Source organism: Erpetoichthys calabaricus, chromosome 1, assembly GCF_900747795.2.
Source record: "Erpetoichthys calabaricus chromosome 1, fErpCal1.3, whole genome shotgun sequence".
NCBI lineage: Eukaryota > Metazoa > Chordata > Cladistia > Polypteriformes > Polypteridae > Erpetoichthys > Erpetoichthys calabaricus.
Genome location: NC_041394.2, coordinates 187,027,842 through 187,052,973, shown reverse-complemented (window position 1 = coordinate 187,052,973; position 25,132 = coordinate 187,027,842). Strand labels below are relative to the sequence as shown.

General features: G+C 35.9%; 1 protein-coding gene across 1 annotated transcript in view; it reads right to left on the bottom strand.

The window, feature by feature from the left end:
• Window positions 1–25,132, bottom strand: part of cracr2aa (calcium release activated channel regulator 2Aa) — a 236,686-nt gene that overhangs the window by 133,657 nt on the left and 77,897 nt on the right. Inside the window, exon 2 of the mRNA XM_051922934.1 lies at window positions 2,052–2,118. The gene's annotated coding sequence lies outside the window, so the exon portion shown is untranslated. The remainder of the gene's footprint in view (window positions 1–2,051; window positions 2,119–25,132) is intronic.

Sequence of the window (25,132 nt, the reverse complement as noted above, 5' to 3'; positions counted from 1 at the left end):
AATAGATTTAACTTTATTGTCAAGAAAGGCACTTGACTGGCTAAACTGGTCCTGTCTGAGTATTTAGATTTGGTTGCTTCTTTATGCCAAATGCTGCCGGGATATGCTCTGATCCTGCAACTAAAATAGGGTTGTACAGAAAAAGAATGGATGCACAAACATTTATATTGCCTGAGGGATCTGAGGACTGTATGTATTTTGTAAATTTGACTCAACTTTTAATGGTCGATTAGGGTGTCATTGCCTTAATTATGACAAGGTTATTCTAAACGGGAAGGAGAGTTCATGAAGAACAGACAGAATTATTCAATAAATAGACTACATAACACTTTCAAACATGTTTTTCAGGGTGATACAAAGATTAAGCCTATCCCTGCAGCACTGAAAGCAAAGTAGGAAAGATCCCTGGACAAGATAACTGTCCTCAGCAGAGTACACTCATAGGCCTACTGTAGTCAAAGATCTGTGCAGCTATAATCTGTGAACTTTATTCCACATTACATTATTTTACACAGGATGGGTAACTGAGGTCATAAATAGACACAGATGAAGCATGTAAGCAAGCTAACTAGACAAAGGAGAAATAGTTATAAGGAGAGACAAATGGAGCAGTTTAGGCAGGCCATTAAAGGAGAGATGGTGTGCCCTTGTTTAATTTATGATCAGCAGTTACTGTGTGCTATTTAAAACTGAACTGCACTAGCAAAAGATCCCATGTTTGGAAATTGCATTTTCTTATTTTGGAATGAAAGATTGTGAGAAAAATACAAATCTCTGGAAACTGCACTGAAAATGGAAGCTCACCTACAAACAAATGGAAGACATTGCTAATGCCTATGGGAAAATGCCTCCCAAAATCCTGAAGGAACTGAGCTGACTGCCAGGAACCTACAAGTGCTTTGGGCTTTGGTAAGAGCTTCCTTCAAAATATTATTATTATGAGAGTAAACCTATATTAAAAGAAGAAAAGTGTATCTATTCTTTATTGTTATTATTTTTTCTTTCTTCATATTAGATTTACTGCTGTCCAGTACAGAAGGAAACACACACACACACACACACACACAGACAAACACATATACACAAATATACAGTGGCATGCAAAAGTATTCAATCCCCTTGAAAGTCATAATTTTCTACAGGACAAAAGATTTGTACAGATATTTATCTGTTCAGTATTTTAATGTGAACTGTTAGGCGTAACAATACATTTCCAATGCAGATTTTTAACTGAAGAATAAATATATATATATATATATATATATATATATATATATATATATATATATATATATATATATTGTGACAGACGACCAGCTATGGACTCCGGTCGTCACCCCCAGGCCGCTAGGAGGAGCCCTCCGGACAGCATATTTGTGCCCCGAGTTCCAGCAGGGCCTCATGGACTTTGTAGTGTTTTGACACAGCCCTGCTGGATACCTTGGGGGCCGCCAGGAGTCGCTGTAGGGGGGCTAGTGGGCTCTGGCATGCCCTATAACCCGGGAGTGCATCTCAGTCACGTGACTGGAAGAAGTGATGTGCTCCCGGGATGAAGAAAAAGGACTTTGCCCTGACCCGGAAGGAAAACGGACTTGTGGGTTTGGCTTGGAGCCACTTCCGGGTCAGGGGCTATAAAAGGACTCTGGGAAGCCCAGAACATTGAGCTGAGCTGGGAGGTAGGGTGGCGACGTGTCTGGGCGAGGAGGAGAGTTATTATAGAGAGTTTATTGTGTTTAATGAGTGTGGAGTGGAGGGTGCTTTGTGCACAGTATAATATAATAAAATATTATTATACATTCACCTGGTCATCAGAGTGGTACCTGAGGGTTCGAGAGGTGGAGGCGAGCATCAACTGCTACAATATATATATATATATATATATATATATATACATATACCTGTACACACACACACACACACACTTTTTTCTAAATAAATATGTGTAAATAAACACAGCAAGTCAAAGCACACTATTAAAGATATGATTTTTATAACACGAAAGAGACACTACTTTCTGTTTTTAAAGGAATAATGACTTGCAGACCACTTACATGTGTTGAAGGATTGCTAAGCCATTGTCTCAGTTACAGGAAACCCTCATGCCATAGGTGCTAATGCCTAAAAATAAAGAAAAACAAAAAATGATAAAGTTAAAAAACAAATACACCCCAAGTTGTATAACTAGGATTTAAGCCTAATTTGAACATATAAAAGGTATATGAAATGGTTTAATAGTGCAGTGGGTAACTCTGCTCCTGCACAGATATGACTTCCTGACTTTGAATCCTAGTTAATCTTTCCCAAGTTTTTGTGATCTCCACTTGTTGGTGTAGATGTTTTTGTAGAGACTTGGGTTTTCATTCCAAATCCCAAACAGAAACAAGTTTGAATAATTACTGATTCTACATGGTGCTTATCTAATTTGAGTGGTAGTGCTCATGTGTGTCAAAGTACTTTCTGATGGACTGGCACCCAATCCAAGATTGATTCTTTCCAGTGACTGATTTTTCTTTCATAGGCTATAGTCAATTCTAGTGTTGGATTAGAGTTTGTATGTTTGAGAATGTTATGTTAAAAAACAGCATACTCAGAAAAGGTCTCATAATCAACCAATTTACTTACTAAGTCTATAGTTTGAAAACTCTGCAGGTTTACTGAAGCCAAAGCAATAGTCAATAGTCAAATTAAAGGCTTTTGTATGACTTATCTTTCTTTTCACTAGTGCCTACTGTCACCTCCCTCAGTTCAGCCCATAGGTGTGACTACACTATAGAATTTACTGAGCCTTACCCAGTTCCTCCCAACTCCTAATAAGGCAGAATTAACAGACTGAAGGTCTAAGCCAGGGGTCCTCAGTCACAGTCCTGGAGGGCCGTAGTGGCTGCAGGTTTTTATTCCAACTAGTTTCCTAATTAGAAAGCAGTCCATGACGATAATGAAACTTGGTATTGAACTATTTAGCTTGTTAATGCTTGCATTCATCCATGAGCAATTTTAATAGCACTATAGAGTACCTTCTGTGAGAACATTATCCATGTGTTTTGTGGACCAGAATAGATATAAACTTAATGGTCCTTCCAACTCCCCTCTCATTCATTTCTAAACATTTTTTATCACAGATACTTCATGGTAAGCATGTTAGCTGGAGAGCTGCTAGTTTATTGGTTATCTGCAGCTCATTATTAACTAATGTCTGATTAAGAAAACAGGCAACTATTAAAAACTTAAATGCGGCTGCTAAAATCTAAAATTGGCAATTAAGGGTTCTGAATGGTAGCAGGCAAGGGAACTAAAATTAAGTCCAAAAAACGTATTGCTTTAGTAGTAAATAAAATGGTTCTAATTAAGAAATTGGTTAAAGTGAAAACCTGCAGCCAGGACTCTAACTGAGGACCTCTGATCTACAAAGTAACTAAAATTTGTCTTTGATAAAAAAAGGCCCTAACATAGTTAAATACCAACTTTCATTATCAGCAAGGACTGAGTTCTAATTAGGACACTGGCCGGAATGAAAACTTGTAGCCATTGCGGCCCTCTAGGACCATGATTGAGGACCCCTGGTCTAAGCAATCACTTCAAAATTCACTAACATTACATGCGAAATGCATTAGAACTGATTTGCCAAATCTTCTTTAAACAACAAAATGCTGTTTCGGAGGAAAAACTTGGTTGTGTCCAACCAGAAGTAATATAGAGACTAGAGTCAGAATGTGAATTAGAGTGAAGGCTCAGCTACAGGAAGAGGTAATGGTAATGCTAGAATGAGAAAGAGGAAGGAAGATAAAAAGTAAGAAACTCAGTCTATTAATGACACTTTGAGTTGCAGTGGCTGAGCCACCCACAACGGGGTACAGGGATCCAAGATTCATTTATTAGATCCAAGAGAGACAACTTTTCCCCTTCACTCCCTTTTGTGTAACCATCACTTGGTTATTTTGTCAACCAATAACTCTTTTCCTGCTACCTCCCAAGCATTATTTTGGATGTGGAGGGTCACTACAAGAGGGACCAATACCTTTCATCTTATGTCACAATCAGCAATAGCACTATTGATATTTCTCTGTTATTTTAAGTGTTAGCTAAATAAATGTAACTAAAAATATAATTGTATAAAACAAAAAATATAATGTTGATTATAATGGATGAGGGAAGAAGAGAAAACACAAATGAAGCTAAAAAAGTTGAGCAATAGTGACATATATCAATGTTTTCTGCATGCATTTTTTTCCTGATAGAATATTTTGAAGTTTGACATACAGTACATGTATCAAAGAATCTTTTCTATGATTGATGCTTACATTTCCATATTAAGAATATTCATCTTATTTGTTATAAACTTGCTATATCATTGCTATATCTTTCTTTTAATTTTTTACTTGCTGTCAAACGTTTTATATAAAACCTTACTCTTTACTTATTTCTAGTAACAGAAGTATTGTTGGTAATCTTTCTTAGTGTTTTCTCAACTTAAACAAAGGCAAGAGCAATCCAATCTGTAATTTCACCTATTACTTTCATGATCGAAAAAATTGTGTCTGAGATAATTACTTAACATGGCAAAAAAAGATTATCTGTGTTACCAATTGTTATCCAGCGGGCTTCAAGGATTCCATTTGTTGCTGGGTGCAGTATTGCACACAAAGGATGTTAAGAAGGTATGTAGTTTTACATAATAGTGCCCGTTCTCCATATATTCTGGCAAAACATATTTAGGCTACTGTTATTTCTCCAGTTGCCAGCTCTTCATGTAAAGCTTGTTAAACCCAGCACAACTATTGTTGTGTAAGTTACATGGTACGTGCTATGTAATCAGCTATAATGAAGTTACTAGATTGTGTTTAATGTCCTATAAATACAAATAAATATATAAATTTAGTTGAATAATGTAATTTTTTCAAAATATCTATAGGTTGGTTCTGGCCAGAACCAGGGACTAGGAAAAGTTGGCCCGATGTCCTCTCAGGCCTAGGGCCCCATGGACTGGGAATTTGTCCCGCAATACCACAGCATTCATCGTTATTTAAAATATAAGTAATAGGTCATATATTTTGGATTTTACTCATTACAATTGTAAACACAACAGAATAAAGAAAAAGACAAAGTACCATACATCAAAATGCATAGCTAATGGGCAATCATCTTTGTACTGAATAAGAAAATCTGACAAATTAAAATCACTAGGCTCTTCAAGAATGGGAATAAATAAATATAAATATTAAACTGGAGTCTTGTATCTCACAATTAATCAGGAGTGATGAAAAACTATCTCACAGCATTCCTCAGTCAATGATTTTGCTGTGCTGCTGACATTAAATTCATCTTGTTGCTCAGCAACAAACAGGACTGCTTTTTGTACTAAACAACTTTAAAGAAATATTCAGATTTAAATATGTTGTTCAAACATAAGACTTCTACCAAGTTACATAAATAATTGAAAATACTTCAAAAAAAAAAAAAAAAGAAAAAATTCTCACTGCTATACTGCAAGAAGATCTACAATGTATTTTAAAAGTGCATAATATAAATTTGAACACAAAATTAAACAGCATATGACAAACTGACCTTCTATCTCAAAGTATTTCTTCTTAAGATGAAGTGTTTATATTTAGCATTTTATCATGGGCGTGTGGGTCCATGACTCATAACTTGAAGGTGACATATAATGTATCTTCAAAAATGCATTACAGAAGAACAGGTAAAACACCTGTTTTATTTGAAATTTTCTTACATTTCTATATTTTTCTTACATGTATTTTACTTGTTATTCTGACAGACATGAATTAAATCCTTTATCTTGAGATTGTGATTGGACCATGCTGCTCAAAAAATTAAAGGACCACTTTGAAAACACATCAGATCTCAATGGGAAAAAAAAATCCTGCTGGATATCTATACTGAATTGGACTAGGTAATGTATTAGGAACGAAAGAATATCACATGGAAATGAAAATGATCAACCTACAGAAGGCTAATTTTGTTTTATAATCATCAACTGTATTTTCTAACTGCCTATTTAATTTTTATCTGCTTTAACTTGTCACTTTCTATGAACACCCAGTTCAGTATTATGGCATAAACATTAAATAGTGTGTTCCAAAGGTGGATGAAACGCTTGCCTCCGCTGTAAAAATAAAGAGGAACACAGACTGAATTAAAAATGTTTGGCTTAAAAAAACATATGTAATAGCAAATCCACAGTATTCAGATGACATTACCCATAGTAACTTTTTTCTTTTACTAATAATCAAAATGAAGCTGAAAGTAAAGACATTTGATGAAACACCAACCATCTAGAAGGATGTGAATATGAAACTCAGATATGTCACAGCTGCAGTCTTCTACCACTGCTTATGAACTCTGAAGTTTATTTTAGGTGCAATCTATGCAACTGGATGAGCAATCATTTCATAATGAGTGTCTAGGAAGTAAAGGTAATGCTGGAAACAAAGTAAGCTGGTGACATCAGTACATATTATTAATAATTAGTAATTTTTAGGCCCTGCTACAGTTAAGTGGATTAAACACATATTTGAAATAAAAAACAAATGGTCACTGTTAGACCTCATGATCATGCGTTGAAAATCCTTAAAGGAATGCGGCACTCAAAAATAATATTTTTGAATACATACATTACTTACCCCATGTAGTTGGTAGTGGTGACAGGAAAATCTCAAGATTTCATGCAGAATGAAAGGAAGCAGTTTATGACTGTTTTCCTCTAAGAGGTTCTAGCTCCCTGGAAATACGTTCATTTGCAAATGTGATGTCTTAAGTAACCCGAACCTAAATAGATATACTGTATTATAAAGAGGCGATATCCCTCCCTTAGTGATACGGTGGTAAGAAATCACATAAGAGAAAATAATTTAGCTTTCTTTAATGACGGTTTACGTGGCATAACAGATGGGAAGCTATAACAAGACCTCGTGTAGAGTCTGCCATTTTCGTCGCTGCGCTGCAAGGATTTTCAGGATCGATGACGTTGTTATCTTCCATCCGTCCATCGGCTTCAAAGGTGTGCCGGGCAATGTTCCAAGGTTTTATAATACCCTTTGTCCATGTGCAGGCACATGGATAAGGTAAATCATACCATTCCAAACAAGTAAAAGAAGATCTAATATCATGCTGACTCTGTCACACAGAAATAGTACAATGCCCATTTTCGTAATTATCTCTTTCTTGTCTTCTAATTCTTGCCTAGCAGTTCTAAATGTTCAGCCCCTGTGTGCTAAATTTGGCCTTGTGTTAGCTGTACATGTGAGAAGAAGCAGATTTATAAAATATTTTTTGTGCAGAGCACAGTGACATATTAAACATAAACTTATTACAATGATATAATTAAAATAATGGTGACCTATCCTGTCCAGTGGCAAACAATGTGTAAAATGTCCATGACAAAAAGAAAATAAGGTCTCATGTAACTTGTCTCACATGTCCATTATCAATTCACATGCTCAAAACATGAAAAATGGTTGCATTTTTTGCTAATTATAATTTTTTTATTTTATTGATTTTTTTTTGTAATCATTCCATACAAACAGATCAATTTATAACCCAACAAATTTGAAGACTAATCAAACCCCACCCCTGAGAAGGAGAGCTTAGCTAAAGGAAAATTGCTTTAGGCTTTTTAATAAGGCAACATTAAACAAAAGAAAGGCAGAAGTAAATATCTATGTAAAAAAGAGATGGAGAAGGGAGTTAAATGCAATAATAGTTATTTCTCTTATTCTAAAATAATATTGATTAAATCCTGCCATGTTTTGAAAAAATGTTGTACAGATCCTCTAACTGAAAATTAGATTTTTTCCAATTTCAAATAATATAAAACATCGGTTTCCCACTGACTTATAAGAGGAGAATTAGGATTCTTCCAATTTAACAAAATAAGTCTGCGTGCTAAAAGTGTAGTGAATGCAATCACCGTTTGCTTGTCCTTCTCCAATTCAAGTCCATCTGGAAGAACACCGAACACAGCTGTTAATGGGTTAGGAGGGATTGTGATACCAAGGCTGTCTGAGAGGCACTTAAAAATTTTTGTCCAAAATGATGTTAATTTGGTGCAGGCCCAAAACATGTCACCCAGTGAGGCAGGAGCTTGGTTGCAGCGCTCGCAGGTTGGATCCTGGCCTGGAAACATTTTGGACAGTTTTAAGCGAGACAGATGAGCTCGATATATAATTTTTAGTTGAATAATTCTATGCTTTGCGCATATAGAACTCGAGTGAATTCTCTGCTTTGCTACCTTCCACTCCTTTTCTGATATATTGATTAAGAGATTTTCTTCCCAATGTCCTCTTGGATCTTTGAAAGGTAGGGACTCTAATAAGATTTTATATATTGCGGAAATAGTGTTTGTTTCCTCGGAATTGAGCAGTATTTTTTCCAGCATTGTGGAGGGTGCAAGGTGGGGGAAATCGGGCAATTTCTGTTTAACAAAATTTCTAATTTGAAGATAGTAAAAGAAATGTGTAGCTGGGAGGTTAAATTTTGAACGTAATTGTTCAAAAGATGTAAATATGTTGTCTATATAAAGATCTCTGAGCATTTTAATCCCAAAACTTTTCCAGGTATTAAAAACTGGATATACTTGCGAAGGTTGAAAGAGGTGGTTCTCTTGCAGAGGTGCCACTGATAAAAGATTTTCCATCTTAAAATGCTTCCTAATTTGGTTCCATATTCTGAGTGAGTAAAGCACAATTGGGTTATTAGTATATTTGCGATAACTTTCATTTATTGGAGAGCAGAGCAGGGAGTATAAAGAAGTACTACAGGATTTTACTTCTATTGCGGACCAAGCCTGTGTATGTGCATTTATTTGTGTCCAGGTTTTTATGGCCTGTATGTTTGCTGCCCAGTAATAAAACTGAAAATTAGGTAAAGCCATGCCACCTTCTGCCTGAGGTCTTTGTAGGGTCGCTCTTCGGATACGTGGGTGTTTTGAGTTCCAAATGAATGAGGTTATTATTGAATCTAACTGTTTAAAAAAGATTTATTGATATATATTGAAATGTTTTGAAATAAAAAGAGAAGTTTAGGAAGGATATTCATCTTAATAATGTTAATTCTTCCGGCTAGAGTGAGATGAAGGGTTGACCATCTATGCAAGTCTTGCTTAATTTTTTCCATACAGACGCCAAAATTTTGTTGATAAAGAGCTTTATGTTTACTTGTGATATTTACCCCTAGGTATTTAAACTGATCTGCTATGGTAAAAGGTAGGGTGTCTAATCTAATATTATATGCTTGTGAATTCACTGGAAAGAGTATACTTTTATTCAGATTAATTCTAAGACCAGATATCTTTTGAAATTCTGTTAGTGCTGTTAAAACAGCAGGGACAGTGTTTTCTGGGTCTGATATATATAAGACCATATCATCTGCATATAGAGAAATTTTCTGTTCCAGTCCTTCTCTGACAATCCCCTTTATCTGATAAGAATTTCGGCAGTGAACCGCCAGTGGTTCAATAGCGATTGCAAACAACAGTGGCGACAAGGGACATCCTTGTCTGGTACCACGTTCTAGTTTAAAGTAGTCTGAGCAAATGTTATTAATACAAACTGAAGCTTCTGGATTGGTATACAGTAGTTTGATCCAAGCACAAATATTCGGGCCAAACCCAAATTTCTCCAATGCAGTGAAAAGGTAATTCCATTCGATCATGTCAAATGCCTTTTCTGCGTCTAATGATAGTAATATCTCTGGGGTGTTTGATTTTGCTGGTGAATATATAACATTAAACAAGCGTCGGAGATTTGAAGATAGGTGTCGGCCTTTAATAAATCCAGTTTGATCTTGTGATATTACCAAGGGCAGCACTTTCTCCATCCTTCTAGCTAGGATTTTTGAGAGTATCTTAACATCATTATTCAGGAGTGAAATTGGTCTATATGATGCACATTGTAACAAGTCCTTATTTTGTTTAGGAAAGACGGTGATTAATGCTTGTCGAAATGTTTGAGGTAGTATTTGGCTGTCTCTAGCTTCTGTAAATGTTGCCAATAACAGTGGAGCTAGCTGAGTGGAGAATTTCTTATAAAACTCTATGGGGTAACCATCAGGGCCTGATGATTTCCCGCTTTGTAGTGACTATAGCGTCTAGTAATTCTGTTAGCGTTAGAGGTTTATCCAGTTCCTCAGCACTTAAAGCATAAAGATTTTAATTAGAAACAGAAAACATTCCACACAGTCAAGACAAATGTAACAAATCAAAGCAAAATTCGACCCCCACCCAAGAGAAAGAGATCTGTCACAAATTAGTGATACTTGCTGATCATGGTGCCAAGCAATGGTGGTACTTTCAATGTTTCATGAAATCAGGAAGAATTTTACAGTATAATAAACAAACGTCATATTTCAGAAAAAATTAAACCTTTTTATTGTGTTTGCAGTATGGTGGAGAACATAAGCATTTTAAGAGAAATAGGACTTCTGAATTCTTAATTATTTTAATTAGTTTGAATAAACAATATCTAATTTAATAAATACACAGAAGGACAATAAATTTGATAATTTAAGGAAATAAGAAGGTTAAGGTGCATTTCATGTGTGAAAAGGACAAATCCTTTTGAGCTTTCATCATAAACCTTTTTAGCATACTTAAAATTATACAAAAGAAATTGCTATTAGAAGGTCCACAGTGAACATTAATTAGTAATGCTTTCAAATGTGTGATGGCTTACATTTTGCTATCATATTTCTATGTTGTGATAAGAGAGACAGGCAATAGAAAACCCTGAAAAGAAAAAGATAATGCATCTAGAATTCATGATACTTTTATTCAAATGCAGAAAATTAAATTGATTTAAAAGGGGTGATATTTGAAGACATAAAAACATCACCATGTACTGTCTACAATGCATCTAAGGCTGACTGTGTCACATCCACTAATCTAATTAATTCAGGTAACTTTCACAAATGAGAACTGCATTCACTATTTAACAAAAATACATTTAGCTGTAAAACAGTGTAATGTCATTTATAACCTAGTACCATTCATTTGTCAAACATTAAAAGGATCCCAGAGGAGTGCAGAAAAGTATTGTCATACCTGTTTTCACTATGAATAATTGTATTACCTTAAAATGCATCTAGACCTTAGTATTACAGGATTTAAATAAATCTTCCTGCTGCCATAATAACAAATTTTTGATTTGTCACTGGTGAAAATCAGAGATTGAAAATTTCACTTAACATAATTTATGATTCTTTTCTTGCTTAACACTACTAAATCATTTTTTCATATTCAGTCAGAGTGTATTACAATAAAAAAAAGTTACACCGTAAGTCAATCCATATTTAAAGTCAGGTTTTGCACTAGAAGTATCTCAGAGCCGTCTCTGCAGCATCATAGGCCCACAGGCAAAGCAGAATGCTGGGGACCCTCTTTTGATAACAAAACAGAAGCATACATAGGCATCAGAAACATCATGAGACTCTATGCTCCTGGGGCCCCCGGGCCAGTACCCATTGTGCACATACAATAAAACGGCCTTGATCAGTTTCACTGATTTGTCACATAATAATGCCTAAGATGAAAAACTAACTTAGTCATTTCAAAGTATTTTAAAATTGCTGTCTAATAACAATCCAGCAATTAAAACAATAACTAGCCCTATTCTGTAACTTTTGGGCATTGTCTAGAGATGTATTTTTGTCTGTTAACCCATAATTAGAAGGCAAGGAGGCAGTTGATGGGCTTGACTAAATACCGGAACTGAGGGTTGGCAGTGCTCACTAACACCTTTTCACCTTCCTCTGCAGATTCTTGACTGACCTCACTTCCAGCTCAACCACTGACCTCACTTCCAGTTTCAACATTCTAAGCACACCTCTTTCTGCCTACCTTCTATAAAAGCGCTATTTCTTTGTATACAAGTCAGTTCATGTATTGGAAGACTACTCGTTTTGTTATATCAATTGCCTAATTTTTCAATTATATGGGTTTGATACCTAATTTTCTTGGTTTCTTGTCTTCTTACAGTGGTTAATGGTAAAGTTTAAGTATCTCAAAAAAGGTAAGGTGATTTTACATTCTGTTAGAATTTGAAGTAATATATTAAATTCAAAATCAAGGAAATGTACATCATCCATTTACAAACCCTGTGGTCTTTAATCCACATTCTTTGTAGAATTTAACAGAGCTTTTTACCTACAAATCATAGGGTCATTTCTAGCAGGCTTGTTACAGTATGCATCACACATTAGTTACAGCTACATAGCCCATATTAAACATAATTACTTCTTCAATGAATGGGCATTGTCTACTGATCTTTAAAATGAGCATTGCTAGACCTTTAATTAAAGAAATCAAATATATATAGGACTTCGTTTTAATATTAGAAAATTTCAAATTTACCATATTTTCCTTTATAAAAAGTTTTACAGAAAGCACACCGAAGACGTATTCTGAAAGTTGTGCACATCCATGGCAGAATTGAGTGTAACAGAAAGATGCCCAGAATTAATGTAGGAAGCGGCTACTTTAATTCAAATACAAATTATATTTTAAGCCATTTGGATATCGTTTTTTTTTTTGTTTCACTAATCTTACAAAAACAGACAAACCAATTTTCACAAAATTTTGCACCAACAAGGACTACAATTTCCATCAGGCATTAGGAGTGTGCTAGAGCTGAGGTGACAGTATCATCATTAGCATGCAAAGTTATTAACCAGCCAAAGCTGAATTATACCACAGGTATGTACAGCATTTTCTTCTCAATTAATTGGGACAACAATTTTATTGTCTCACTGGATTACAGATTTCAACTACGTGTATGTGTTTGTGTTTCATTATGAGTTGTGTATATTATATATATATATATATATATATATATATATATACACACACACACACACACACATACAGGTAAAATTCCGTTATAACGAACTCCCAGGGACCTACAAAATATTTCGCTGTAACGAATATTTCATTGTAATGAGATTCTGTATTTGTTACTATAGTGCTTTCTTTAACTTATATCCAGGTGCCTGCAATCATTTCAATAGCTTCTTTCACGTTACTTTTAATCTCCTCCTGTCAACAAGTTATGCTGATGAGAATTTTTCTCAGCATTTTCTTGCAATAATACCCATTCAGGGTGCGAATGATGCCCAAATCCAATGGCTGAACCACTGCTGTGCAACTGGGTGGGAGGTATTCAAAGCGAACATTATCTGAATGTGGAAGCATGTTGTAGGCAGCACAGTTATCAGTCAGGAGCCAAATCATTATTTCTTGTTCATATTGTGAGGTTTCTGAACTCTTTAGAGACCCCCCACTCCCCACCCAACGGGAACGACATGCTGAAGTGCTTCCTAAAGCGCGATTGCAGTGTCTGTGGAAAATTGTTTGACTGTTGCTGGGGCACAGTTAAATAACGGCACAGTTATTTATTGTAGTGTGATCTGCCACTCTGCTATGCAGTAATCCCTCGCTATATCGTGCTTCGTCTTTCGCGGCTTCACTCTATCGCGGATTTTATATGTAAGCATATTTAAATATATATTGCAGATTTTTTGCTGGTTCGCGGATTTCTGTGGACAATGGGTCTTTTAATATCTGGTACATGCTTCCTCCGTTGGTTTGCCCAGTTGATTTCATACAAGGGACGCTATTGGCAGATGGCTGAGAAGCTACCCAACCAGAGCGCATATTACATATTAAATAAAACTCCTCAAATATATTGTGAGCACGGGGGCTGTTCGCACCCCTAGAGGATACGGCCGCTCCTCAAAAAACGCTGAAAGATTACCTTCACATTGCTCTCTTCCTTGCTGGGCTTACATTTGGCTGCTTTGTCAAGTGTTATGCTTCCCGCATGGTGCTTCGCATACTTAAAAGATCAAACAGCACATATTGATTTTTGATTGTTTTCTTTTCTCTCTCTCTCTCGCTCTTGCTCTGACATTCTCTGCTCCTGACGGAGGGGGTGTGAGCAGGGGGGCTGTTCGCACCCCTAGACGATACAGATGCTCGTCTAAAAATGCTGAAAGATTATCTTCACATTGCTCCCTTACGTGCAGCTGCTTTGTCAAGCGACATGCTTCCAGCACGGTGCTTCGCATACTTAAAAGCTGGAATGGCACGTATTGATTTTTGATTGTTTGTTTTTCTCTGTCTCTCTCACTCTCTCTGACATTCTCTGCTCCTGATGGAGGGGGTGTGAGCAGAGGGGCTGTTCATACACTGGCCTAGAGGATACGGACGCTCCTCTAAAAAATGCTGAAAGACTACCTTCACAATGCTCCCTTACTTGCAGCTGCTTTGTCCGGCGGTGCTTCCCATACTTAAAAGTCAAACAGCCCTATTGATTTTTGATTGTTTGCTTTTTTTCTCTCTCTCTGACATTCTCTGCCGCGCACTCCTTTGAAGAGGAAGATATGTTTGCATTCTTTTAATTGTGAGACGGAACTGTCATCTCTGTCTTGTCATGGAGCACAGTTTAAACTTTTGAAAAAGAGACAAATGTTTGTTTGCAGTGTTTGAATAAAGTCCCTGCCTCTCTACAACCTCCTGTGTTTCTGTGCAAATCTGTGACCCAAGCATGACAATATAAAAATAACCATATAAACATATGGTTTCTACTTCGCGGATTTTCACCTTTTACGTGCTCCTAACCTTGCATCACCCATCGAGATCTTTTCCATTTACTTTGGCGGAGAGACGCAGCATATGTGTGAGCCTGCTGTTGCCCTGTACAGACACGGAGATGCTCTTCGGCTTGCTGTCTAGTTGGGGGTGGTCCCAAAAGAGTTTACAAACCTCACATTTTCTTGAATGAGTGCCGCATTAACAGGAGTGTTTCTTGAACGAGCATCACTGAATCACATAAAAACGGCTTTTTCGACGTCTTCAAATGCAGCAGTTCACATACGTTTGCAACCCGAGATTTTTCTACTTTTTTTGCTCTGTCTTTCTAGAAAGTTGACAGTGTCAATGGCGAAATTCCGAATTCACTGGCAACGTCTTTTTTCTTTTTGCCATAATCGAGAGCTGCAAAAAATAAAAGGTTTTTTTTTCTAATATGAACTGTTACTGTTTTTCTGTGTCTGCCGTTTCTATAGGAGGGTGACAATGAGTTAAATTCCAGTGGATGTTTTTCAAATGTTGACGAGCAATAAGCAAAAGGTATTCCTGAAAACCGCAGGAAACAAAAAAGGCAAAAAAAAAAAAAATACAGTAAAAAAAAATTAGTGTTTCTGTTTGGGGATCGTTGTGTACAACTGAGCTGCGGCCACAGAACTAACTGCTCTGTGGATGATTCATTCAGGCATTTCATGGTCTTTTGTGCACTTTGTTATAATGAAAGTATCTGCTGAATGTACTTCGTAGTAACGAGATTTCTATAGACTCGTGTCATATGGGGAAGCTGTCGGGACCATAAAAATACTTCATTGTATTGAAAATTTCATTGTAAAGATATTCGTTATAATGGAATTTTACCTGTATATGTAAATATAAACATTGGCTGTTGTAATGCATACATGTTATTCTACTCTTAATGCCAATTCTTCATAACATTTACTGTGACTTTAAGCTTACTTTAAATGTCCAATATAAATAAAACTATTGTTATCTATTGGTTATTGGCCTGGACTACTTTATTTGTTATTATTTTTAAGGCCCTATTAACCTCATTTTTATTTATTTATTTATTTATTTTTTAATCGAGGCTTGAGGCAAATAATATGACATTATCTTATAAGAACTGCTACTAGAGATGTTTATATTGATTTGAAATAAATGCAGCAATTGTTTTGACTATTATTAAGTCTATTCAAATTCTTTCTCTTCACCATTTCCTACAGTGGTATTTGGAATAAAAGGCATTTTTGCCAAGTTATCTCAACTTATCTGTAACAGGAACATGCAATGAATAAGTCACAAAAAATTAACTCAGTGTCAAACATTTGTGGTATTCTGCTAGAATTATCATTGTTTACAGTGTCAGGGATCACTATGTAGCAATCATTCGACCTACGATAGCTGAAATTTACTGTATTCACAATAGTCTTATTGTATTATTCTTCAGTCAGTCATTTTCTAACCCGCTCAGTCCTGAACAGGGTCACAGGGGATGTTGGAGCCAATCCCATGGGAGGAAACTGGAGGAAAAACATGCAGACATGGGGAGAACATGCAAATTGCACACAGGAAGGAACTAGAACACAAACCCTGGTCTCCTAATAGTGAGTCCACAATGCTACCTCTAAACCACCATGCCATCCCATTAGTATTATTAACAACCTCAAATTGATCAAACAGTGCCTAAGAAAAGCAAAATGCCGACTTATAGTAGATTTATTTATTTTTTAATCACTGATCAACAGAAAGAGACACTTTAATGTGAAAGTGGTCTAAATTAATTAAAAGTATAAAACACACAATATTTGATCACACAAGTGTTCACACCTTTTTAAGTCAGTATTTTGTAGATGCACCTTTGGCAGCCATGACAGCCTTATGTCTATACAGACAGGTCTCTATGACCTTTGCACATTTTCTTTTGTAAAATTGTTCAAACTCTGTTCATTTTTTTGATAATATGCAGTGTTTGGCTTACGCCAAACAAACCTATTGTTTAGTCTCATGTCCAAAAAGCTCAATTTTGGTCTCATCAGACCAAAGAACCTTCTTCCAGCAGAGTTTTCCATGTGCCTTCATTCAAACTGCATTTGTTTTTGAACAATGGCCTTCTCTTTGCTATAAGAAACAGTTACTTCTGGGAAAGGTAGGATTTATAGTACACAGGAAAACACATTTCTGTTTTCTGAGCTTTTAAATTGAAGACAGGATTCTTGACCAATGAATGAGGGGGAGAATTATGGAAATACTCTTTTTTTTCCTTTTTACGATGAACACTGCCATTCACATAAGTAACTGTTTATAATACTTTAGCAAAAAAATGCATGCATTTTGCATATTTTGAGCATATGAATGGATAATGGACATATACTGTAGATTATGACATATGAGTAACATGAGAATTTTTTTCTTTTTTATTCATTGACATTTTTCATATCTTTTACCATTGTGCAGCATGGGTCACCTTTAGGTCTATTGTATCAAAACCTTTTCTGATGTCCTACTTGAGAATACGAGATTAAAACTTTTTCTTAGCTATCACTACAAACTATATGGGGTAGACAAAAATATATCATTTTTGGAGATAGTATACCTTTAAGAGCATTAAAAAAAAAAAAAAACAATTTAAACACGTTATTCCTATTATTATTAGGGATAAAAGTATTAGTGTATGAAAGCAATGTGGATTGTACACAATTTGATTTTGAGACCAAAGGAATCAAGAAAACAACAATAATAGAGTTCTCGAAAGCGAACCTCCAAAAGTCCTAATTATCATTAACAGAAAACATTAAGGCTGTGGAACAGTGAGAAGTCTGAAACCACTCTACATATCAAATACAGACAACACTTGCAAAAATAGAAGTAAAAACAAGGGTCATCTTCGGCTTCTACTAAATTTTTTGTAAAGCAGCAAAGACAGCATAAAAAGTGTGATGTTATTGTTATCTCTAATTTGGAAATCATTGTAATTATTGTAAATGAATAAACAATACCTTTTTATTTTATTTATCACCTTCCTAAAGATGGCTACCAAAAGGTGTCCCAAAGAGATTTAAACATAAATAGTCATGAAAATTCACCTCAGGCTGAATGACTTCACCTGTGCTGTTAGAAAAGATTGTAGAAGGGCAGAGCGTTAAGTAGATAAGAGACAAACGTCAGGTCTCCTATGAAGTTTTAAGCGATTGTTTAAAGGTTTACCAAAGTTTTGTTAAAACAACTAAGGCACAATATTACACTGAATTATTCAATAAAAATGCTCACAGACCTAAAATACTATTCAGCAAAATTAATTCCATCTTAAATTCTCCTACTGCTACTGCTGCTGTTACCTTTGCCTCTACTAGTAAAACCTGTGAGGAGTCTTTGAATTTCTTCATTGACAAAGTTAAAAACATAAGATCTAACATTTCACCCCCAAACATGGATTGTTTATAGACACATCATCTAATCCACTCTCTTCAGCACGTGTCATCTACCCAGCTCTCTGAGGTGGTCTCACAAATGAATGCCACTTACTGTCCCTTAGGCATTATAACTTCATGTCATTTTAAGGAATTTTCTATTACAATGTGCCCATTTTTGTGGCTATAACTAAAAGCTCATTAACTAGTGGAGTTGTACCTTCCAGTTTTAAACACGCAATCATGCCACCTTTATTAAAGAAGCCTAGCCTAGACCACAATGACCATTGAAAACTACAGACCAATCTCCAAACTACCATTTATTTCCGAGATATCAGAAAAAAAGTTGTATTCACCCAAATCTCCTCTGGTTTGAACAAGTTTAACATCTTTGACAAATTCCAGTCTGATTTAGAATGACATTCTTGTCACTATCAATTCTGGTTCTTGTGCAGTTTTAGTTCTGCTTGATCTTAGCACAGCTTTTGACACAATCAACCATGACATTCTTTTAAAACACTTGGAGCAGAAGTTGGTTTGCAGGGTCCAGTGTTAAAATGGTTTACCTCCTACCTGAGAGAAAGAAGCTGCTGAGTCGGAATAGGTAACTGTTCCTCATCCTCCAATCCCATTAAATGTGGCATTTTCCAGGTTTTGATTTTAAGGCCTCTTTTGGATACTTTATTTAATTTCAATACACGTCAGCAGTGTTATAAAGGGCAGCTTTTATCTTAAAACTGTAGCAATGTAAAAGCCGATTTTATCTGATAAGGACCTGGAAATAGATATCCATGCTATTATCATGTCTTGGATTGACTACTGTAATTCCCTATATAGAGGCTGTCTCATTCCACATTTTCTAGACTTAAAATGATTAAAAATGCAGCTGCTAGAATTTTAACTTGAGAAAGAAAAGACAGCATGTCACTCCTGTTCTAGCTCACTTGCACTGGTTACCTGTGAAATACAGAGTTGATTTTAAAATTCTGTTATTTGCTTTTAAAGCACTCAATGGATTACAGTAGCCCCACAATATATTTCAGATCTATTTCTGTATTCAGCCCCCGACCACTTAGGTCATCCTTACAACATCTCCTGTCAGTTCCTCACTCACGTCTCAAAACCAAAGGTGACCAAACTTTCTCTGTAGCTTCCCCATGACTTTGGAATAGTCTCCCATCCAACGTTAAGTCTTACCCTACTATTGATGAGTTTAAATCTAAATTAAAGACCTTCTTTTTTTCCTTGCTTTCATTTCCACTTGAGGTTCTCCTAGGGTTTTTGTCAAGTCCACTAATATGTTACTTTTAATCTCTTAAATCTGTTGTTTATTGTATTACATTTATTTTACAAAATCATTCTAATTTTTTTTAATTTGTATTTTCTTACTTCTTGTATGCAGATTTTCATGTTATTTGTATATTTTATAATCTATTATGTTATTTGGTGTTATTTTATTTATATATTTTACTACATAGTTTTTTTATTTAACTCTTTTTAAACTGGAAAGCACTTTGAGTCAACTCCTGTTTTTATATGTGCTATATAAATATATTAATTGATTTGAAATGAACCACAGGTGTCATATAAATGATTGTCTATTTTATCAAATTACTAAAATGTTTACATAAAATGTGTAAGAAATATTTGATGAGACAAAATGTCTCAATACCATTTTAGAGAATTAATCTATCCATCCACCTACAGTATTTACTTTAGGAATTCATGACTTACTCTTTGAGAGCTGGAGCTTAAACTAGTTCCATTAGGAAAATTACAAGAACCACCACTGGCCAAGATCCCAGTGTATTACAGGCAACATCTACCCACTCATCCAATCATATAAGGTTAAATGTTGGCTTTCAATGAACACATTGATTGTATTGAAGAAACTACAGTATAGAGGAAGATTGCATACTGTAACACAAAGACTGTATAAACTGCACATAGATTAAGTGGTCCACAAGAGAAGTGCAGACTGAGCACAGCATACACAGATGTAAGGTCCTCCAGACCTTACTATTAATTTTGCTGCACAAGGGGTTTCACAGGGTGGGTGTTTGCTGAAACTGCAGTTCTTGGTATTTCAGCCTGTGAAAGTGAGTGAATACTCTATGCAATGCAAATATCAGTACAGGGATGTAAGTCTAGACTATATATACACAAACACAAATATCTCACCCAACCATATGGGAGTCAGCCATTGTACGCTGAGAAGCCCATCTTCCACTCAGTTATGTCTTACCTATCCACTCACTGTTCTCATTCTTTCTTGTCTTCGAACTCAGAACAAGGATAAAACACTTGCACAAGATGGGATTCCCCTCCACAAACCAGTTTTACTACATGGTAAATGTTATGTTGCACTTTCACATAAAGCAAACACACTAAATATTAAAATGTCTGGATCTATAAAAACACTTCGCAAGTATGTGTCGAGATAAAGTAGTTCTTTCAGGTAAGGAAGTTATACTCACTAGGCAAGGTAACTGTATTTAATAATCATGGCACCAGAGAGTGGCAAAGTATTTTAGTCTCAAGCAGAGAAGATTGTGTGGGAACCTAATCCAGGTCTTCAAAATTATCAAAAGCATTGATAAAGCAGATCCAGCACAGTTCTTTCACAATAACAGAGAATCACATACTCAAAGACACCTGTGGAAATTAATACAAAGTGCATTTAGGACTGAAGCCAGGAAGCAGTTCTTTATACAAAGAGCTGTGGGAATCTGGAACACACTACCCAAGACATGTAGTTGAAGCAGAAACCTTGGCAACAGCTAATGTCTGTTCACGAACGTCTCTGAACACGTCCAAATCGGGTTATGACCAAAAAATTTGCCAAACTTTTGCATCTGTTCACGACCACACACTCGGTATACAAACAAGCCAGTTTCCCTTTCGGTTTGTGTGCACCGATGATTTCTGCATGTGTTCAGTCTCTCCCTGTGCATTCACTGTGCAGCGAGCGAGAGAGACACGCGTGTGCGTGCACGAGAGAGAGTGAGACAGAGAGAGAGAGAGACACATACACACGCAGTTCACTTCTGTTTACAGCGATCGTTTCATAGTGTGCATTGTTGCAATGTCACTTTTCTTGGTTGTTTATTAAATTACAGATTTTTCAAATGTTCATTTTTTTCCCTGTGCTTAAAACTCATTTAAAAAAAAAAAAAAATAGTGTTTTTAACGAGCGGTTTGTAGTGCTATAGAGCGAACTCTTGAAATGTTAGTTTTCTCTGTTGTTCAAGGTTTTCTTAGTGTTACTCAATGTTTTTACATTTAGTTTACTATTACACTGTGTATTCTATGGTATAATTAACTATATTTGTGCTTAAAAACCTTTAAAAAAAATATATTTACATACAGTTCGTACGTCTGGAACGGATTCATTGTATTTATATACAGTCCTATGGGGGAAATTACTTCGGGTCACGACCAAATTGGGTTACGACCAGAGTTTTGGAACAAATTACGGTTGTGACCCGAAGTTCCACTGGGTGAGATATCTGGATGAGATATTGGGGCAGGGTAGCTATTAGCTAAATCAACGAGCCTGATGGATTGAAAGGTTTCCTCTCATTTGTCAAACCTCTTGTGTTCTTATGTTGAATGTTGATTAGCACATGCAAGTGAGAATTTCACCGACTCTATATAAACATATATGAAGGACTATTTATGCCTAATACTAAAGCACAATTAAATCACACAAAAAATAGCTGGACGAGGTTGCAAACATTTAATATTTCATTTTTAGTCCAATCAACATAATATACTCTGTGACATAATATGATATGACAAGTGAAAGATCACATATAAATGCCACTGAGTTTTTCATATTTGTTTAGGATACTTTGTCATTGATTTTGTCCTAGAAATACTCAAAGATGGCAACTTATGTTTGCTAGACACGACCTCCGGTTGCTGCCAAATAATCTCTGGAGCCTCATCTCAAAATTGAAGTATGGCTAATCAGTGCAGTGGAATGGAAGGTTGCTTCATTTCTGCCATTATATCTGTTTCATGGAAACACTTCAGACAGAATTGTATAGGCAAGCTAGATTTATTTTTTTATGATGCATCACAATGAGCTTTGAACATAATATACAGTATGTTATAATTATTATATTAAAAATAATTTAACTATTGAATGTTCACTTTATAAAGTCATTTCTTCCTCAAGTTTCATAGCACAGAATTAAGCACCATTTTAAAATTAAGCTAGAGCTGATAAAAGGATTAAGAATTTATCCTAAGTGGTACTTGGAACCATTCAGTTACTTTATCTGGTTCAATTAGAGGAATATTATGTACTGTTACCTTGTCATTCATTGTTTAATGATAATAAAATATTTTTATTAAAAAAATGCCCATGACTAACAGAGTAAGTAGAGGTAACCTTTTCACGTTTAAAATGAACAGTGCTGTCTCCATTATCATCATGCTTAACAAAATGGCGTAATGTAAGCATTAAAAATAAAACTAGATCAGTCTTTGCAGCTTTGGAGTTGATTTGACAAAAATGGTAATGTTAAAGTTCATCCTGAAAACAAATCAAAACAGAATAAAAGGAAAGTGACATAATATTACAGTTGAAAAGTGTTTACCAACAGGGTGGATGAAAATAACCTTTGCTATTTTACTACCATTGCAGCTTGGTTTTCGAATTTGTTTAGCAAAACAAATAAAGCTTCATTGTGCACTTCATGTTTGGTGACACTTTCATTAACAAGTCATCAACAAGCACACAATAATGCTATTTTTTACATTACCTAATGTTTCTACAAATACAATTTAAAGCATTTGATGTTTTTAAATGGTAACCACATAATCCATCTTTAGTTTCAAAATTAGCACAGACAGTGAATACCACAGTTGAGCTTTCTAAAAAGCCATTAATACACCATAGATTACTGTACGTATATTGTACAGGTTTGCCTTTATTATAATTAAACCACTGATTTTACACATGCCAGTGACACTACAGTATGCCTTGTGACTGACTGCATAAAAAAGCTGTCAACTAACACAATTATTTTCAAAATTAAAAAAAAGTCTGAATTAGTATAAGCCACACTAATTTGGGGTGTTCATAAGAAATGTAATAATTTACTTCATGAGGTTGAAGTACACAATAAACAAGAACAGTTGCATCAAACATTTCAAAAATTAAAATGTGTGTTTCAATTTAAATGTTGAAAGGCTAAATAATCTCGACTGAATTTGAAATTTGTCATTTTTCAGCCTCCGAGACCCAACAGAGGCCTTGATCCCTAGTAAAGGGTCATAAGTCAAAAATAGCATCAGATTCATAATCACTGACCTTGAAATACTCAAAAATGATTCCCACATGCTTATGTTTGTATCATTTTTAACCTTTTGGGGGTGGCTCTTAGTGGGCTAGGACCACCAGTAAAGAATAAAATATCAAAAATAATTTTCATAGTTGTGATCAGTAACCTAGAAATAGCATAAAACAATACCCCAAATGCCTGTATTACCAATCCCCATTGTTTTTTTAACGTTTTGTGAAAAGGAGTAACTTTTACCTCCTCATATTCCATTATGGGGTGAACCCCTGGGGTCACTTGATGTGGTATGCACAGCTTCAAGTCCTTCTGATCATTTTTCCTGAAGACACCTATTAGTTTATTCTTTATTATAAGGGTGTAATTTCCTACAGAAAATACAGTCCAAAAAATGAGGGTTTTTTTGGATCTAGGAGGGCCAAAAATCAGGTTAGAACCCCATAAAGCTCAATGTCTTGCATAACTAGACTGGAAAATCATATATGGGGTTTTCTTATACCAGGTCAGGTCGGGTTGGGTCAGGGAGCATACACTCGTACAGCATGCTGCTGCACCCACCACACAATGAAAAAGCTTGGGATCTTGGTTGGCAACCCCCAGGCAGACACGTGGTCCAATCCGCCCTCCGGAAATGACCAACTATCTGCCGCAGCCAGGTGTTACATGGGCGTCCCCTTAGCCTGGTCCAGCTGCTCAAGTCCTCAAACAGGGAGGATCCTGCAAGCCGGATCACCCTCAGAGAATCACATCACATGGCTGTACTGCCGTAAGTGATGCTCCCTCACAATGCAGGTAATGTGCCTCATTCAGGACTTCCTGAGCAACCGCTCATTTGACAAAGTCAAACCAGCAATAACCATGAATTCTCCGAAGAAACACAGTACCAAAGGAGTCCAGTCTTCATCTCAGGTCACTGGATAGTGTCCATGTCTTGCAACCATATAGCAAAACAGGAAACACCAGAACTCTAAAGACTTGGACCTTCATCCTTTTGCACAAATATCAGGAGTGCCACACACCCCTTTCCAGCGACCTCATGACGCACTATGCTCTCCCAATCTGTCCACTGACTTCATAGGAAGAGTCACCAGAGACATGAATGTCATTGCTGAGGTAAGTAAACTTCTTGACAAGGTTGACATTCTCTTTGCAGAACTGCTGATGGCTGTGCCCAAGAGATCATTAAAGGCCTGGATCTTGGTTTGTATCCAGGACACTCATAAGCCCAGACACTCGGACTCCTTGCTCTGTCTCTTGAAAGCCCCGATCAGAACCTTCATTGACTCTGTGAAGATTACAGCATTGTTGGCAAAGTTAAGACCAGTGAATCTCTCTTCACCATCAGATGTCCCACAGCCGCTGGACCCCACAACTCTGCCCAAAACCCAGTCCATGCAAGCACTGAACAGAGTTGGAGCAAGAACACACCCCTGACAATGCAATCTCATACTGACCTTTAAGTATTTTGACACTCTTGAGATCCTTCTGCTGTGAAACATTCTGACCTGTCATTGTTTACACGTCTTAAACAACTATAAGCATACACTGATAATTTCTGTATTATCTATATCTATTATTTATTATATTACATATCTAACACATCAATATTGCTGCTACTTCTTTGTCCTATCTTTGCACAATGTCTTGTCTGGTTTGTGTTTTAATTTTTTAATTTTAATTCTATTTTTAATTTATTTATTGCACGTCATGTTGTTACACTGTGGACCCTGAGCTTCACAATTTCGTCTATCTGTATACTTGTATATGGTTGAGATGACAATAAAGTTCACTTTGACACTTTGACTTTGACACTTTGATGTGGT